This window comes from Agelaius tricolor, unplaced genomic scaffold (genome assembly GCF_023055355.1).
Source record: "Agelaius tricolor isolate 1412-34295 unplaced genomic scaffold, bAgeTri1.0.p SCAF_2, whole genome shotgun sequence".
Classification (NCBI taxonomy): Eukaryota; Metazoa; Chordata; class Aves; order Passeriformes; family Icteridae; genus Agelaius; species Agelaius tricolor.
The window spans coordinates 57,257,446-57,271,908 of NW_027269262.1; the positions used below are offsets into that span (position 1 = coordinate 57,257,446).

Sequence of the window (14,463 nt, forward strand, 5' to 3'; positions counted from 1 at the left end):
CCGTGAGTCATGCGGGGGTGGGCGTGAGGGACCGGGAAAGGCGCCCCGAGGCTGCGGCAGCCCCTCGGAGGTAACCCCATTCCCCGGGGCAGCGGAGGCAGGCTCCCGAAAGAGCCTCGCACAACGCGGAGAGTGGGACAGCGTTACAGCCTTTGGGAAATTTTGGGGGTTTTTTTGTGTTTTTGTGGCTTTTTTTTTTGTTTCGGTTTTTTGTTTTTTGTTTGTTTTTAATTCTTTTTTCCTTCTCTGTTTCCTCCCTCTCTGCTACTCCGCCAAACCCCCAAGCTGCTGTGCTGAGAGTTCTTGCTGCACGTCTTCTGCCTCTCTCCTCCAGGTGTAAAACTGTTTGGGGGAAGCAGAATTTATTAGACCAAGGAAGAAGACAAGGGTTGTAATTTGAAACTATTGGAATTCACTAGTATGGGTAGATTTGCTTTGTTGTCACAATTTTGGTGTTCAGGAAAACACAAATAGGAATGAACCAGAGAGAAGCAAACCTCCAAGCCCTTCTACGGGGTTCTCAAGCACAGCAGCTAGGGCTGCTCACTGCTGTGCTCTGACTGACATCTTGGGGAACAGGCATAAAGCAATGACACTGATCCCTGGCACCTCTTGTTTGTAGAGGGCTCTGCCCCAGCCATGCTCAGCTGCATTTCTTTGACTGTCAGATGCCAGCTTCTACTTTCAGCCCCAAATTATTTCTAGTTGGTCTATATTAACTTGATTTTCTTCCAGCATGGTTCTTCAGTTAAAAGGGCATTTTCCCTCATGTTAGTGTTTCTGGAGTGGGATTATTCTCTGTAGTCCTCATTTTGCTGAAGTGAACAAACTGTGCTCTTCATCAGTCTGTCCTAAGATGTCATGTGAATGTTCTGCTCTGCATTTGCTTTGGTTGGAGTTCATAATTTCTGTGCATGAGTGATGGGAACAGAACACAGTATGTCAGTTGAAATTTCATTAGGACAATAATGCGTAATTATGTTCCCTGGAGGAAGAAGACACCTCAATTTATACCTCCCCAGGTCTCATTTGCCTTTTCTGATGCTGAAGTACATTGATGTCACACACTCACTGAGATACAGCCAGATCTTTATCCTTTAGAAGTAAGAGGAAATCCAGTAATATTACTGTATGGAAACCGTGATTTTTTGCCACCTTGTCTTTACATCAGCTGTCAGACTCAGGTTAAGGATGCTCAAATTAATGTATGGATTTTCAGAAATACATCTGTTCAAGCCAAAGGCATTGTTGCCTATAATCAGTGTGCGTGAGAAGAGAATCAGGTTCTCTGTTTATGCAGTAGTATCAGCCAACTTTGTAAGTGAACCCTCAAGAGAAGAGGTAGACATTTTAAAAATCATCCCAGTGGGTATATTTATGTTAGCATGTGAGGGATCTACATTTGGAACAATGAGCAAATTGCTATGCCACTGAATCAGCAGGATTGCTTTCAGGTTTGCTCCTGAGTTGGTTAGGGAAGCACTGACTAACTCCAGAAGTGACACATTTGATGTCTCCTTTGCTGTACAGTTGCTCAGTACAAGCAGAGCTTTTGTGATGGACATCATCAGAGTAGTCCTCAGGGTCACTTACTGACTCTCAGCTCTGCCATCATTTATTGGCTTGCACTCTGATAGTCAGCATGGTGTGACAGGACAGACAGCCCAGTAGTGCCATGACTGTGCCTCCAGCAGCGTACATGCCATGTCCCTGGGCTGAGAGGCTGCTGCTTTCATCATTCTGCACAAGAGCATCTGTGCTCAGCCAGCTCACTCAGCTCCTCAGCCTGCCACAGCCTTCACTACTCTGTTTGATGTCACTCATTGTGCTTAATCTGTTCATGATGAAAACCAGCCAGTGTTAGAATCTCACTGTGTACAGAGGTGCAGATAATCCCTGTGGGTAAAATGCAGATTATAACAGGAAAAGATAAAGAATGAAGTAAGAGTAAAGCATACAAAAGGACCAAATAAAAGGCTTCTTGTAAATTCTGTGTAGAAGTGAACTAGTGAAGAGAGTTATTTTACTGTGCATAAGCCTTTTGCCTGATGGTGGGAAACAGGGAAAAGGTGGAAGACGTCTAGTGTGAAATACACATCTGCAAGGACATTTTCAACAAGTGAGAGAGAGAGCAGAGGTATCTGTGTACAGCCAGCACTGGGCAGAAGAAATCCAGCTGTGGCTGTTGCAAGCACTACAGATGACTCTTTGGTTCATCTGCTTCTTCCTATCTGTCATTTGCATCTTCACCTGGTTCCTCTCTGTCACTGGTCCTCATCCTACATCCTTATGGAGGTTGTAGAGGGGTCCCCAAGGCCTGGCAGAGTTGAGAGTGGGAAGAAAAGAAGCTGGATTCTTGTTTTACCCTTTCCTACAGTGCCTGCTACAGAGTCCTTCCCTTCCTCCTGAAAGATGCTAATATTCACTGAGGATGTGATACAAGAAAGGAGTGATGTAGATGATATTTCTTGAAGAGCTCACTTTTCCCAGTGTCAGCAGATGAAAGCTCTGTAATTCCCTCTCTGAGTTCAGTTTTGTATGGGGAAGGTATTCTTTGCATAGAGAGGATTAAACAAAAAGAGAATTTAGCAAATTTTGCCAAAATACTACAGAGCAAAAACTACATAAGGAAAATTACTCACTGTAGGCATGGAGGGTAATATTTCCTCTGCAATGGTGAACTGAGAAACAAAGAAATAGGGAGGCAGAAAGAGAAAGAAAACACTTTTCACAGCAGTAAAGACAATAGCTTGTTTGCTACTAATGTAAAAAAAAAACTTTAGCATTTGTATAATCCAGAATTACCACAGATACCAACTGCTTTTTATCTGCCATCTGAAAATACCAGCCAGAAGAAAACTGTTTTTACAACAGTAGTGCTTGCAGTGCCAAGAGCCCCATTGCCCTATGGTTTGTCTAACTCCCAAACTTATGGTAAAACGAGGTGAAGCCAAGGTGAAATTGTCTTCATTTTACTGATCAAGAACTCAGTCTGAGTGAATTTCTGAACTGTAGCAAAAAATGAGCAGCTGAGTTAGAAATGGAATCTCTCTTAGAATTCACATTGGTATCTTTTCTGCAGGACCAGCTTTACTTTCCAAACTCTACTCATCATGCTAATCAAGCTGCTACAATGTCATTAAATGAAGATGAATTAATATAAATATGAAATAAACATGCTTTCAGCACCTCAAGCAATCCTCCTCACAACATAGAGCCTTTCTGGTAGAATTGAAAAGCAGGGAATGTAGAGCATCATGTTGATTATTTTCTTAAGCTCAGTGTAAAAGACAACAGTATGTCTTAATATCAAACAGCCAGGTTCCATTTAGCTCAGCCTAAACGGGCTTAATTTTTAATGGGAAAACACATAACTGGTATCAGAGCCAAGAAAGACATTGCAGGTCAACTCTCTTATACCAAATATAATCGAAGTAATTAAAAACGACAAGTTATTAATCTGTATATACAAGGCATGCATTGTTACTTTTTAAATATCTTTATTAAATGATGTCTAATGTAAGCAGAGGGGAGCTGTAATGCAGAGAGGTAGTCAATTACAGCTGGTATGCGTTGCCTAAAATGTACCTTTACAGGACAGAGATGTTCCAGTGCTTCCCAGATATCTGTATATTCCTTAATAAATGTCTAGGTGTATCATTTAAGATATAAAAAAATAAGAAAGATCTCAATGATGCAGACATTCCTGCTCAGAGCTGCTGAAGGCAATCTTCTATGAAGAACTGGAATGCTGAACTTTGGGTCTCAGAAGAAGCTGGCTCTTATTAATACTTTTGCTTTTGAACAATTTACACCTCTTTTAGAAGGCAAAGGTGTGAACAGATCTGGTGGCAATAAGGTGATATTTTCACGGGAAGAGCACTGACAGCTACTGTCCCCGCCTAGTGGTTGATGCCATGTAGCTTTGTGAGGGGGGAGGAGGCTTCATGCTACTTTATCTGAGTGAAATAAAGAGTGTGACATGCATTCAGAATAAGCATGCAGCAAATGCAATTATTAGTGCATTTATTTACCTGGAATTGTATCAGACAAAGTAACAATGAAGCAAAGAATTTTATACTGTTCTATAAAAATACACAGAGATTCACTTTATTACATTTTTCTGTTTCTCAGAGATTGATGAAAATTTCTGAGATCAGTCCTGAACTGCAGTAAATAGAATGTGCTGCAGAGTGAATAGAATAAACTGTAAAAAAACTCCCCTAAACATATCTGTTATAAAAGCATTGTTTTTCTCATTTCCACAGAGGCAATGGGAGAGGTATTTCCAATAAAATAAGAAGAAAACTGGGTGCTGGGTTGCAGAATAAATTGTGATGGAATCCAGACACAGTGATTATTATTTAAGACAATAACTGCTCCACGTAAGTGGAGTGATTTATCCTAATTTTTTCAATTAAGAAAATTCATCCATGAATTACAAAGGAAGTATTAAACTGCATCTATGAAAAGGATTTCAGTGTCTAATGCATATGTGGAAGGATTAGCTGAAAATTGTAAATGAGAGATTTTGATCACTTCACTCATACTAAGAAAAGCAAACAACCAGAATCTAAATAATATATTTGGAGTGTGAGTTTCAATTATTTTCTATTATTCACATTGAGGCAGCAGAATTTTGGAGATTTTTCCAGCCTTACATTTTCACTGCTAGTATTTTATTGCCCAGCTGGGGAGTGCTGTGTTCACACTGTAGCACAACATGCAAAACAAGTTGTTTTTGCAGGCTGGAGCTGTGAGGAGAGCCTGGTGTGGTACATGCAGGCAGGGTAGGGGCTGGCTGGGTTCCTCCTTGTGGGGCACAGCATGGTGCTGCAGGGCAGGCAGAGGTGACTTGAAAATCCCATAGTTTGGGTGCTCCAGAAATGAAGCTTAAAACGGCTGCTGGGATTTCCAGCAGCACAACACTGTGTGTTTTCCAGGTGACCACTGAGCTCCCTCCTTCCCACCCCCACCAGGGCCTGAGCACCACCTCTCTCCTGCTGTTTCTGGGCCATGAAGGGAGCAGCAAAGGGCTGTGTGTACTCTTCCTCTTCTGCTGGAGGGATCCCCCAGAGGTGATGGGGATAGCAATAAGGGACACACACTTCATTTTGTTACACCTCTGCTGGAAATTCCCTTGCTCATGCTGGGGTCTGTCTGTCTCACAGCTTGCCGTGGCTGTGCAAGCAGCATTGAGCCTCTTGTGCTCTTACAACATATCTCGGTCTAACACTGGGCTAAATTCCTCAGCTGTAAAAGCAATGTTTTGCTCATTGAAGGTAGAGTCCACTCCAGATTAGGTACTGTCACAGCTGTAATCCCTGTGGAAATGCAAACGCTAAGTGGATGATGCTAATGCAAAAAAATGGAGTGGGAAAGGTACACAAGCACAGGGTTCTCACAAGTACCATATCAAAGGTCCATCATTTTTCTTTCAGGATAAATGATTTTCAGCTGTTTTACTTGAATTGGGTCCCCAGTTGAGTTCCAGAAACCGTTTTCCATAGGGAAGGAAAGGTTCAATTTATCAAGTGACCTAGCTAGGAAGTGGAAGAAGAAGTTGACATAAAAAGAATCATAAGAGCATTTAAAAATGAAATAAGAAACATTATCATCACATTCCCTCATTTTACACATATTTGACCTGTTCTGCTGGCCATTGTTTGTACCTCTTTGTGCTTTGCATTTCTATTAAAAAACCTGGAAACTGAACTCTGACCTTTCCCTTCTCAGATTATTTTCCTTTCCTTACAAGCTGCTTGCTTTATACTTGAAAGTCATTTCATTTCTCCTGCTGCATAATTGAACACTTCAAAAAGTAAAAAGCGATCTCAGCCAGCTGAGTCCTTATTGCTTTTGCTGCGGCAAACTGGTGAAAATATTTAATGAAGGTTGAAGCATTGAATTTGACTGGGGTCTAGGTTTGATCTGAAGATTGAAGAATTTAAGGAGAAGTTGGGAAGATCCTGAATGGCTTTGGAAGCAGAAGAGTTACCATGTTGAGTGAAAATGGAGGTGCAGTGACAGTGCACAAGAAAGGAAAATGACAGGTGTGATGTTTTGATTATTTTGAGATGACATAAATGTATTGGAGAAGATTGCCTTGTGGTTGACTCCTTTCCAAAGCTGCAAAGGGGCATCTTGCATTTTGATCATTACATGTCCTTATTATTATGATATCTAGTTTTTCCTTTGTCGGTTTGAAAGCCTGAAAAATTAGGGTGCCAACCACTGCTAAAGTGGAGGCACAATACAAGGATATTTTTAATATAAAAATGCTCACAATGACATTTCCACACAGCTAACCAGCACTGCCTATCTTGGCAAAAGCTTTCTGTGCCACCTCAAAGTGGTGAATTCACCTCTTCCTTCTAATGTAAAGTAACTGCTACCAATTAGGACCTGATAATGACTAGCTTGGCAGCATTTTGCTAGACAAAGCAATTGATGCCATTTTATAGCCTCTGATTGTGTTAATTCAAATGTGATGTATAGTACTTATATCTCTAACACAGGACTAAAAACATCAGGTGTTTCAGACTTCTAGCTTAGGGATTTGAATGTCCTTTGGAGTATCCCTTGTCTACAGTGGTACCCTAGGACTTAACCAGCTGTTGTGTTCAGACACATATAAGGTAAAGAGACTGATGTGTGCTAAAATCTCAGAAAAAAAAAAGACAGAATATAAAATAATGAAAATAATGCAACTCTCACAGTATTAAAATACTGATGTATTTTAAGCAGTAATAAGTTGTACTTCAGCTTGCTCAAGTGCAACAGCACCTTAAGTATAGGTAATGACCATTCAAGTCACAGTTTTGAAGTTTTTTTGGGATTAGGCTAGTTTATGTCATTAAGTATTCCTCAAGCTGATAATATTTCTCTGTCTTTTCTGCTGTTTCCTGCTGTGCATTTGCCACTTCTCTGCAGGCAGCAGTGCTGATCAGTGCCTGAGGCAGACACTGTGCCTGGTTCTGAGAGCAACCTGGTAACTGCCTTTGCACCTCAGCTATATCTTCAGGATGAGGTGGAGTTTTATCATGGCACACTGTAGCTAGACACAAAGCATTTACTGAAATGAGGACTACCCTCTAAAAATGCAGCACTGTACTGCTGGTCAGCTGGTCAAAAATGCCACTGACAGGGAGCTTCTAGGCAGGGTGGACCACTGTCACCAATCTGGTTGTGCAGCTCCTTGGGCATAGAGCTGTGTATTATCTCACAGGGGCTTTGCTTGCCTTTGGAGATGGGATGTATATTGTATAAGGAAGAGCTGACTGTTGTTTTGAGCCTTAGCCCATTGATTTTACTTATTTAGGCAGTGCAGAAGCATATAGAATTGAACAGATTTTATCACTGACAGAAAATGCAGGCCAGTTGCCTTCTAAACATGTGTGAGATGTCAATTTTTTTCCCCATGGTATATTTCTGTTTCTGTTAGGAGAATGGTGGAGCTTCTGACAGCAGTCAGGAGCTGAGCTTCAGGGTCTTCTGTTAAGACCATAAATGAACTCAGAACAGAGCTGCAGATGGGATGCCCAACATGACTTGCATGCATGTAAGCCTAGTGAAAGGCCTTGTGAAGTAAAATAACTATAAATCAGCAAACCATAATTATGAATCAGTGAAATGTAACAAAGTTAGAGCTCACGAGGAAGAATGTCGGAGAAAATGCTTCATTTATTAATTTCCAAGTCTTTCAAAATGTAGTTTTTGTGTAGGTCTGCTAGACACATACAGTTCCAGTGATTTCTGCTTTATCTTATCTGCTGTTTCCTTTAGTCTTCTGGATGTCTGATGACCTCCAGGTTCTCTGTGTCCCAGGTGGAGCTCCCTGTCTCCAGGGAGCGTGGTGCAGTGTTCCATGACCAAATGAAAATCTCCTCTGAATACTTCTCATTAAAAATATAGCTGTAGCAATAAAAAACAGAGATGGGAGAAACTCTAAGGTTCGTTATATTTTTAAATTTTGCCAATTATTTAATCTTATGGTGAAAATCCTATGAGGTTTAGTCTGATATCCATATTTGTGTTATCCTTTTCATGGGCTGTTGAAAGGTACTTTGGAGGAAAGAAGTGATTCCACAGTCTAAATGTGCACATGAGGCCAAGAAAATAATTACCAATCCCGTTTAATAAAAATGTGTTCTGTGTGGAGATAACCAAAGTTTGAAATCCAAGGTTGGTGCTTTGAGCTTGGCTTGACTGTTTAACTGTGATGAACTACACCTGTTTCTGAGTCTCAGTGTTTTGAGTTCAAATCACACCTTCCTTTCTCCCACATGCTACCTACCTGCTCTGCTGGGATTTACAGGAGTGTGCACTTTCCTTTTTACACCTGCAAAACTTTCCATCAAAAATTTAGGCAACAGAATTCTAATTGAAAACTTATGATTTAGGGACCCTTTATAGGCTATTATGGTCAATAAGTTAATAAGAAAAGAAATGAAAGCAAAACGCAGGGCAATTCAGTGTTAATTTATTTGACATCTGTGTCTTAGGTAAGATTTATGAGAATATTTCATAGTACAATACAATAATCTTATTGCATATCTTCAATGAAGGAAACTGTAATCTGAGGCATTCCAAATACTATACAAAATGGGTTGAGAATACTGAATAGGGAAGTAAGTTTTAATTCTTTAAAGGGTAAGTACATTTTAAATTAATCAGGTATGGATTAATTAGTTTTTGTTTATGACAATAAAATGCTAAATTAAATTTAAGTAATATGGAGTGATATGAAGTTCAAAGAAAGGTGGTGACTTTACCTCTCTGTAATGCTTTCAGTAAAGAGTTTAATTAAATTATAAATTGGAATTTCTTACAAGGTTACCACTATGAATGTGCAGAATCCAATAATGTCCATGATGCACACACAGAAGTGAGTAACATATATATTTTTACAGGATAAGAATATTCCTGTAAACATTTTCATCTGAAGGAAAACTGTAATCAAACTGAATCTGGTATTTTCTAAAGCATTTTGCAAATGCTTTAGACAATTAATGTCATTCTGTAAAACTCTTCATTTAATTTTTGCAGAGGTTTATGGCTATTTCCTATGGAGCTGTATGATATTTAGTTCCAAGAGGCCTATTAAAAACAGAGGTTTGGTTTTAATCATGTACTTCTTCCTTGATCTCGTGCAAAGAAACTCTTCACTTTGTTGGAGTTGTGATTAATGTCTTTTGTGCAGTTACCTGAGTTACAAATCAGAACGTGAGGAAGCTGTGGGGGAATAGTGTCTGAAGCACGGTGATCTAAGTATTAAATAACTGCTACTTTTATGGATCATTGCTTCTCAAACATCATATTACAATAGATAGAAATTACAGTACAGAAAAGAAACTCATGGAAATAGTACTCCTGCTATATTTACTCCCCAGGTAAATATTACTCTTGCTCCTTTTTGTTCTGGGGTTGTTGTTTTTTTTGGTTTGTTTTTTTTTTTTTTTTTTGGTTTTTTTTTTTGGTTTTTTTTTTTTTTTTGAGTGGAAGGGAAGGGTTACAGGTAATCTGCTCACTGTCTTGAGTGGAGCATATCAGCATTTAACTCACTCTTCAATAAAATAATCCATGAAACAATGAGAGATTTTCAGTACTCCACCCTTCCCTGCCTGTTCAGAGCAATCTCCTTGGCTAATCTTACTTAATCTCTACCTAACAATTAAGATCTGTTGTCTCAGTCCCGTGAGGAATCTTTCATGGCTGAGGAGTACAAGGTGTCACCCTTTAGAAATTACTGCCAATATCTTGGCTGGTCCAAATTCATGTAGCTACAGTGATGCCACATTTTGTATTCTTGATGAAGTTCAAAACTACTTTTTCTTGTCTATGTGTCATGTACTCATGTTAATATTTTTCCAGTCTGCCAGTTTTTATGGCACTGATCTTTTTACTTGTTATGCATCATTTGATTTAATTCCATTGCAGACAGTGATTTATAACTGCTTTATTATAAAGAAAAAACCACCAAAAAAGGAGAAGAGAGATGTGGGATGGTGAGCACTGACATTAAACTGAGCTAACATCTGATGTATTTTTCAGGAAAACCTTTTAAGATAATGATTGTTCCCCCAAATTAAACTGCATATGAGGCAAGTGGTGGCATCCCTATGGCTTGATTTAGTTTCATCCAGTTGATTTAATTATGCAGTGGGGAACAGTATATCAGTGCAATATGGATGTTTAGGAAAGGTCACTTTGATTCTTATTTTGATGCTTTGATGCAGTTTATTTCAACACGAATGTACCTATAAACCCATAAATATCTATACATTGAAGAGAGGCCTTGAAAAACTTCTTAATTCTGTTACTATTGGCAAAGGCAAACCTAACAGAATAAAAAAATATTTATTATAAAATTCAGTACAATTTTGATAATTTTTAAAGTCTGTACTCTTCTCATCCAAGAATCTTAAAGCCTTTGATTTAGTCAGTCTCATTCTCGCAATGGAATTACTCTCTATGTGGTTTAGGGATGAATGTAATTCCTATTGATGCTATGAACCTGAATTGTTTCTTCCTGAATCAACTATTTAGAATTGTCTTCATATAGCATTAATTTCTTCTGTGTGCTCCTATATGCTTTGAACTTTTCTGATGTTACTTTGCCAATTTTCTCTAATGTCCTTAAAAATATGGGGGAGGTGAAGCCTTTACTTGAAGAGTGACTACAGATTACTAAACCTTTCAAGGGTGACATTTGCAAAAAATTGACATTTCTTTGTTACCTCAGGTTTGTGCCTTCATGAGAAGTGAGAAGATCAGAACTTTGTGATTCCTATTTCTGTATCCTCTTGGATGACATTTCCCATTTAACATTCACATTGCTGCATCTCAGACAGCATAACAGAGTAGACAATGATTTCCTTTGCTGACAGAACCCAATTTATGTGGCCACATTTCTAAGTGTTGATGTGCATAGATTTCAAGGACTTGTATTGTCTTGTACACAAAATACATGTGCTACAGGTTCTGCAGATGTTTTCAGTAAAATTTAGCTGAATTTTAATTCAGCTAAATTGCAGTTGCATATTTATTATAAATATATATAAACAAGCAAAGCAATTCTTCATATTCAAATAGGTACTTACATTTATTTTAAGGCCATCTATAGCCCTCGGCTGCTTGAGTTTCACTCTGTCACACTCCAGCTTTACTGCTTCTCTTACAGATGACTCCTCATGCTTTGTGTTGATAGAGAAAAAACTTGTTTCAATTTCTTGAAGTTTCAAAAGCAATTCTGTAAACAAGTTTCAAAAATGTAGGTAATGGCAGATAATGATCAGAGAATGTTAACTATGTCACTGTAATTGTTTATGAATAAAAGAGAGCTATGTTTAAGAAAATGTTGGTAGCATCATGGATGTAAAATTTTATTTCCATTGATTAGACAATGATGTCTTTTACTACTCAGGCACAGGAGACAGAAAATATAAACTTTTCATAACACAATTTTTAAACTTTTCCATTTTAGCAGAAGCAGCAGAGAGGCAGCAGGATGCAAAACAAATGAAGCAAAAAATAAATATATGTGATTACAGATTTCAGTTATAGTATTTAGACCTTTGCCTAATGTGTCTACATTTGTCAAATCCAAGACAAACTCTGGAAAGTCTGATAAATAATTTGAAGCTGCAGTTTGCAAGGCTCAGTCGGGCTAAGGTTATCTGGGCAGTAAATTATTTCTCATCCATCACTCTCTGCATCTTGGTTTATTGCAAGACAGATTTGATAAGGTAGGGTTACTTGCACAAAGGATGGCTTTCCTCCATTTCAGACTGCACATCACAGCCTGTGGTATGTACTCCTTAAACTGAAAGGCAAATTTTGTATAGTAAATTGGTCAATATGGAAACAAACTTTGGGAAGTAACCTAGATCTAGGCAGCACATCATTTTGCTAAGTCTTGCCTCACAATAAAAGTCTTGGTCACAGAAATATGTTGATTATTCTTATTTTAAAGTTGACTTTCAGGTATAAAAATTTATCTTTATTCATCATGTGTGAGACTTCAAATGAAATGCAGTCCTGGAAGTCTGCAACATAGCATTGCCTGTCTCATCTAAATATGTAGGAAAGAGCAGCTCTTCAGTCCTGCTGGCATGAAAAAGTCCTGGAATAAATGGGCCACTGACAAAAGTTACAAGAGCCCCAACTTGCTCAGGCTGTTTAGTGAAAAAACCATTATTGAGCAGAGAACCTTCTTGTAAGCTGGAGGGCTGAAATGGCCAAGAATTCTCTCCATGACTTAGTAGGAAGCTCAGAAGGAAATTGTAGCCAAAGTGTTAATCTATGCACAGCAGCTTGCAAGCACAAAAGAAGTACAGAAACAGCTGGAAATGAAAGCATTTTGAATGGTCATTATTACACTTTTGAGGAGTTCTGTGGCTGAGGAACATCTTTATCATCTCTAATTCATGAAGGATTTAGGTTTCATCCAACTTTTGTTCAATTTTCATAGATTTTAGTAGTTTATGACAAACATGCCAGAAATTCCAGTCCAGTTCCGTGCTGTGTAGTGTTGCAGACATTGCAATTACTTCCTCCCTCTGAAATGCAGCCCATGGGTGAAGTGGTGCTTTTGTGTGTGAGGAGTTTGTGTCTGTCTGTCCTGTACTGCTCCCTGAGGATGCAGTGCACATGTCCCTGTGTTCTGCTAATGCTTTTTGCCCTCATTATCTTTGTTCAATATATACATAAAGATATTTAACATTACTTTTAAATGAAAGAGGTATTAAACCAAGGACTTAGTTCTTATATTTTTATTTGAATCCCCAAGAATGAGTTCATACTAGCTGGCTTTTAAAGAGACAAAGCTTTTGCAGCTGCTGAATAAATGGGGCTAAAGCCATTCTCAATAAGTCCTTTTCATTGTGAAATAACAAATATAAACGTTAGCTTCTCTTTTAAGTCCAACCTTCATTCTTCTGCCCTGAAAAGCAAAGACATCCTATTTTTTGTGGCCAGATGATGAAGATTTTTTTTTAAATGAAGTATGATAGCAATAAAAGAGGAAAAACACCCAATGTCCTCTTATCATAGATAGCAGGAAGGATTAATTTTACCAATAAAAAAAAGATCCCATTTATGGCATTTAAGGTTATCACAAGCATAAAAATTATTATTTTCAGATAACCATATAAATCAATGGTAAGGTCTTATAAGTATCTTCTTGAATCACTTCCCTCCAATAAATTCTATGAAGATAGTGCATATTAGTTGTCTTATTAAATGAAATTGGACACAACATCATTAAAAATCTCAAGTGTTAAATCTGGGATTTGAGAAATAACTTTCCATACCATTTCCTTTTGCATCTTGTCAGATGGGGTCACAACTGTCTATTTAAATTTCCTTTTTCAATCCCCTGAGTTTTAGAAAGACTCAGATTCTATTTGAAGTACTTTCCATTCCTGTGTACATCCATCAAGAACCATCAGCTGGGTGCATCAATTTATTAAAAGGACTTTAAGATGCAAGTTATTTAATTTTTTAATAAAATTTTTAAATTTTTTAATTAAATTTTTAAATTTTTAAAATTTTCTCTTATCCTGAAGGTGAGCACTGCAAAATATCTGGGAACTTGTTTACATTTTTTTTTCAAGCATAAAGACAACTGAAACATTTTTGTTTGTTTGTTTTTTTTGCCTTGCATTACTACAGCAGATTCCCTTTAGGTTATGATTTTGCACCTAAGTGCTGTGGTATTTTAGTAGCAGCTGAGTGGGGATTCCATGAAGTCTGCAGAGTAATTATTAAGCACATTTTTCAACTTTGTAAATTTTTATTCTTGTTATTTGCTGCTGATTTTAAGACCAAAATTGACTAGTAAGGCTAATCCTACCTTCTTGTCGTCCTAGGTGAGTCAACCCCATCCAGTTTTACCTTGTTAAAAGGCAACACCTTGGCTTTAGAAGAAGAATGTTGTTGTAATGGTATCTAGTGGGGTAGAGTGCTCAGATTATTTTAATTATTTTTTCCAGTAATTAACCTCTTTCCACATAATTAAGTAGTGATGCCTACTTTTTAATTTGGATTAATTTTGCTTAGGGTTCAGCTCTTGATCCTTGTAATCTTCCTTCTGCATATTACGCAGCCTTTCCTGTCTGTTGTTTTCTTTCCAGGACAGTGTTTATGCTCTATAATCAGATCTTTTCTAAATGTACTTTTTCAAATGAGTTATTAAAGTCTGTCTTGTCTGGTCTGTCACAGTAAAGGATTTTGTCCAACTCTCAAATAGTTTTGCAGTCTCTCTGTTTTCCTAATGCCTTTAGAGAACATTGATCCCAGAAGTGGACACATTATTCCAGCACTGATCTTTATCAATGTTGTTATCTTAAAGAAGGAAATCAGACCTTTTTGACATAATTTTTTTGTCGCATTGACAAATGTTAGCTACTATTCCACTGGTAAATGCTCCTTAGTTTTCTAATGAATTTGCAATTATTTCAG

General features: G+C 38.0%; 1 long non-coding RNA gene across 1 annotated transcript in view; it reads right to left on the reverse strand.

The window, feature by feature from the left end:
* LOC139586411 (uncharacterized) overlaps positions 1–14,463 on the reverse strand; it is a 447,190-nt gene that overhangs the window by 88,385 nt on the left and 344,342 nt on the right. The gene's annotated exons all lie outside the window — the stretch shown is intronic.